The 5506-nt window shown below is 38.7% G+C and overlaps 1 pseudogene; it reads left to right on the top strand.

Annotated features, from left to right (window-relative positions):
* Positions 1–1360: 1360 nt before the first annotated feature.
* Positions 1361–2807, top strand: LOC138765269 (protein FAM200C-like; annotated as a pseudogene).
* The last annotated feature ends 2699 nt before the right edge of the window (positions 2808–5506 follow it).

Here is a 5506-nt window from a genome sequence, read left to right as displayed (position 1 = left end):
CCAGATGGCATTAATATCGACTTGTCTGGTTTTCATTAACCTCTCCCCCTGTCGCCTTTCCCTCTCTCTATCTGTTTTCTCCTGTCTCCTTTCACACAGACATGATCAATTCTTATCTCATCCTTTCTCATATCCAATTAATACCTTTTGTTGGTCTAGATCCTGAGACTTGTTGAGATTTCCTGCATTTGGCTTATTCCTTGAAGAAGGGCTCAGGCCCGAAATGTCAGGAATATATCTTTGTCTCCTTTGGACGCTGAAAAGACCAGCTGAGTTCGGGGTGTTTTTAATACAATCACTGACTTTCATGTTTCAGTTCTCATGTCTCAAAGGCTCACATCCTGGTAACTCACCAATACAGAGGTGCTGGCAGTGCCTTGTGGTAATAAAGCAAACCCAACATTGAGGAGGACAAGAGGAGAGGAAGGAATGGTTGTCGTTGAAATAATGCCATAGCATCTTTAGTCACTTTGATCAACTCTTCAACAATTGAATGCACCTTCACGAGTGCAGGAATAGAAAAATTGCTGCTGTTGGAGACAAAACCAGAGAATCCTTGCAAGGCTGGGCAGTGTCTGTGGAAAGAGAAACAATGCTGGTGTTACAGCCACCCTGGCCCCAACCTTTACTACTCTGCACTTTCAGCTGAAAGCTAACCCGTTCTTTCTCTCCGCTTGACAAAGGAATGGACAGAGGTTTACAATCAGGTGATCATTGGAGGATTAGAGGTGGAGAGGGTTAAGTTCATTATCTCCGAGATTCTTTCCTAGACCCAACGCACAAATGCCATCGGTGCTCTGTGATCAGTAAGGGATGGCTTAAGGTGGGATGTGGGTGGGAAGGGAAGGTTGAGAACCACTGCTCTAGACCCAATTGTTACTGAAATGTTTGGCTTGAGAAAAATTGTCATTGGTCCATTTCCTTTGGAGTTCTGAAACCCTGCACAAAACGAGTCAATGAGGGACGATAAAACAGTGGTTTTCAAACTTTTTCTTTCCACCCACGTAACACCTTAAGCCAGGGTTTCCCATCCAGGGGTGCGAGATAGCATTTCAGTTTTTTTGTTTATATTAACGGTACAGCCCTATATATTCAAGATGAAAATATAGATTTTTTAAAAGTCCAAATTAAAGATGGGGATGTCCTCTTTTTTCTCTATTCAATAGAATGAGATTCTCTATGAATTTTAGCGCGTTTCGACGCACTGTTTCCTTTTAAATGGCATCGCCCTATAACTTTTTTAAAATCGGGACATTTAGAATGGGGGCCAAACTTGTTTCATGTTTTGTAGCGAAATATATTAGATTTTTATTTCTTATTATTTATTTGTGTTATGTAAATTATTAATTAACCCTTCATTATGTCAAAGAAAAGGAAATGGAATGATGATGATGTGCAGTTTGGTTTCACTTGCACTGGAACAACTGACGATCTGCAAAAACCCGAGTGCATGCTTTGTGACGCTGTCTTTTCAAATCCAAACACTTCAACAACCGGCGTGGGGGAGCAGATGTTGCAGGCCATGATGTTGCATCTTTGAAAGCTAAAAGGGCCCGCTTTGATTCTCGAGCAACCCTTCCAAAATTAGGTTTTATATCTGCTGACAAACCACTGCTGATGGCTTCATACCACGTGGCGTATAAAGTAGCCAAATCCAAGAAGCCCCATATAATTGCAGAAGAGGTGATAAGACCGTGTGCATTAGAAATGGCAACAATTGTTCTGGGAAAAGAAGCCTCAAACAAGCTTAAATTAGTGCCGTTATCAAATAATGTTATTCAGAGCCGAATTGGTGATTTGAGTTTGGACATTTTGGACCAAGTTATCGCAGATATCAGGGTTAGTCCCTTGAAAATCTCTCTCCAGTTGGACGAGACAACTGATGTTGCAAATTGCAGTCAACTCATCGCATTAGTGAGGTATGTCCATGATGGTGTCATAATGGAAGATTTCCTGTTCTGTGAAGATCTGAAAACAACCACAAAAGGAGAAGATGTCTTCCAGTGTGTGAAGGACTTCTGTGCGAAATATGACTTAGATATCCAAATTATTAGTTCTGCTAGGAAATAAATCAGGATTTTTTGCACTGATGAAACAAGAGATTCCGCACTTGGAAGGTACCCACTGTTTTCTTCATCGATATGCTTTGGCATCAAAAACATTGCCTCCAAAGTTGGAAAAGGTCTTTGACACTTCTGTGAAGACCATCAACTGGATTAGGGGTCGTGCTCTGAACCACTGCCTCTTCAAGTCGCTTTGTGAAGATTTTGGAAGTGAGCATTCAGTTTTGGTTTTCCACACGGAAGTCCGCTGGCTGTCACGTGGGAGAGCTTTAACGCGCTTCTTCGAACTGCGAGAAGAAGTCAAAGCTTTTCTGAAGGAACGCGACTATGATCTGCCCGGAGAAATGGAATCACAAGAATTCAACCAAATGCTAGCCTATTTGAGTGATACTTTCACTCTTATGAATGACCTGAGTGTATCTATTCAAGGGAAAAACATAAACATTGAAATGCTGCGAAAAGTTAAATGCTTTCAAAGAAAAGTTACATCTTTGGTGTCGATGAGTAAAAAGGGGGAATCTTTCAAATTTTCCATCACTCGAAGAAAAGGTTGATGACGATGAGTCCCTAATTCCAAGTGTGTGTGAAGAAATTATGAATCATTTGGAAATACTATCAAAGTCATTTGATGGATATTTTGGAGGAGCAGAACTGGAAACTTCTGAAGAATGGATTATAAATCCATACTCCTTCAATTTGGATAATATGTTGGATGATGAAGAGCTGAAGGAAGATTTTTATTGAACTGTGCACAAATCGTGTTCTTGAAATGGAGTTTGAAAGCAAAACTTTGGAACAATATTGGTGTTCGGCAATGGACATGTTTCCAAGACTTTGTGAAAAAGCATTAACTGTGCTTATCCCATTCGCGACGACATACTGATGCGAGTCTGGATTTAGTGCCCTTTTGTCAATCAAGACAAAATCTAGAAATCGCTTGGGTGCCCAGGCAGACGCGCGGATTGGTATCAGCATCAAAGTGCCACGTTTTGAAAAACTCTTCAGCAATAAACAGGAACAAAAGAGTCATTAAATTTAAATTGGCTTATGAACATCTGAACATTAGTTCTTTAATTTTTTTAAAGAAATTTCATGCATGGGTGAAAATTGAATTTTTTGGTAGGGTTTATGCAACTTTTAATTTGTTGCAATTTTTTTCTTTTCCATATGTTTCATTTTTGTTTATATATTATTAAAAATTGATTATACAAATTTGTTTTGGTCACCTTCACCTTTATTCTTAAATAAATTATTACTTTAAGGGGTGCGAGAATATATTAAAATTTTTTAGGGGTGCGGGGCATAAAAAAAGTTGGGAACCACTGCCTTAAGCAATCCCTTACTAATCACAGAGCACCTATGGCACAGGGAATACTTAAAGTGGGATGTGAGTTGGGGGGGGCAGTTTGAAAATCACTGGGCTAGAAACATTCTGTTGGAGCTGCCAAGTGTCACCTGACAACTATCTCTGTGTTGCAGAATTAAAATAGGTTTGTGCAATTTTATTCTCTATTCTGTATTTGTGGATTTTATCTCAATGAAGTATTTACATTTACTGTTATTTTAATAATGTTTCTGGTGGGAATGAGTTTTGTGGTGCATACCTCTTTTGTACCTCCTAAGCCCCTCCCTTTCTGTTCCTCACACTACTTGTTACCTGCTTAGGGTAAGTGTGTGTGTGTGTGTGTGGGGGGGGGGGGGGACTTAGTTGCTGGGCTACTTTAATGTTTTCTTTGGAAAATGAATTATGTTATCATTCTTAATGTATATTGTTCATTACTAATATTACTGTTGTTTATAGTGGGTTTTGTATTGTTTTAACCATTAATGTAAGTTTTCTTGATTTCTTTTTATCTTTGTGGTGTTTTGACTCAATTACCATGAGCTAGGCATGTGATCAATGAAGCTTTGCTGAGATTTCACAGTATAAATTCTGTTATTTTGCAAGCTTAAGAGAAAAGGGGGCAAAAAGGAAGAAGAAGGCGATGGTTGAATTATTTTGTCTTCGAAAGGTACAGAATGTCCTTGTTAAATGAATAATTTTTGGCCTGTTAGTTTCTCTCTGCAGTTTTTAACTTGCCCACCAGGTGCCACTGTTTTTGCTTTGTCCCTGAACAGTTTAAAAAAAAAAATAATTTGAAAGAATTTTAAAATACGAAATGTTTTCCTGGGGAAATCTTAAAAGCTCCTGGTTAATACCTTGTACACTGAGTTAAGCTCATATTGAAATGTCACAATAAAGTATCTGTATGTAGCTGATGAAAAGAATTAAGAGACTGCTTGTTACTTGCTAAGGGAGAAAAGGAAGGAAACTCAGAAGGCAATAGTTGTGTTATTTTGTCTTTTAAAGGGGAGCAAATAAATGCTGGAAGACATTTCTGTGAGTTGTCTCTTTTTCTACACCCTATATGAATCCATTACAAGTAAATATGTTGCCTTTGCTCTCTACTAATCGATTTCTTCCTGTGACTCTGCCCTGTTTAACTTCTTGTGCTATGTTTTGACTATCTGGCTAGACTGCTGACCAATCAAATTTTCTCACTAACTGTTGGTATGTGTGACACTGAACTTGACATAATTTTGGTCTTAATGTATTTATCGCTGTATCTTTGACCATGCAATACAAACTTCAGATGGACAAACTTCTGATCATTCAAATGAATGATTCAAATGAATAATATAAAACAATGCCTTTGGCACACTGCTAAATAATCACAACCTCAAGGACGATAGGCCCCAGTTTGATTGCCTCCCTGCCTCTGACTCCACACACTGTCTTCCTAGCTTTCCTTTTCCAATTCCTGAACCAACCTTCACCCTTTTCGACATCTTTGCTCTGAATCCACCCATTTGTGACACATCCTTTCATTCCAAATGTGTCTATTGCAATCCTGCAGTGCTGGGCATATAGGACAATTTGGGGACCCATCTATGATCTACCATTGCTTATGATCTTCCAGTGTTGCCATATTGTGTGTTTCAGCTGTGGTATGTCGTCTGTAACATTGATAATTGTGGACAAACCCTCCTCTTCTACCTTGGTGGCCCAGGCATTTCATTCTCAAATTCAATCAACACCATGCAATTCCACCAGAAATGTAACAGTCATGGCATTCTTGAGGTCAGCTGGTATGAATTTGTGTAGAAAATACATATGGTAAGAAGTTAAAAAAAAAAAAAAAAATGCAGATACTGGTAACTTAAAATAAAAACAGAAAATGATGCAGATCAATCAGTCTCTGTGGAGAGCAGAAAAGACATAAGGTTTCTTTCTCACCAGTGGTTAGAGGATATGGTGTCTGTATTGAATTTGTACATTCTTCCCATGACCTGCTTTGGTTTTCTCCCGCCCTCCAAAAGTGTACAAGGTTATTTGAGTGTACGTGTCCCACTGGTTAAAATTGTGCTTTTACAATGGTGTAAATGAAATTTAAATGGTAAGA

The sequence above is a fragment of the Narcine bancroftii genome, chromosome 5, assembly GCF_036971445.1.
Source record: "Narcine bancroftii isolate sNarBan1 chromosome 5, sNarBan1.hap1, whole genome shotgun sequence".
Taxonomy (NCBI): Eukaryota; Metazoa; Chordata; class Chondrichthyes; order Torpediniformes; family Narcinidae; genus Narcine; species Narcine bancroftii.
This window is presented reverse-complemented; position numbering and strand designations above follow the sequence as displayed.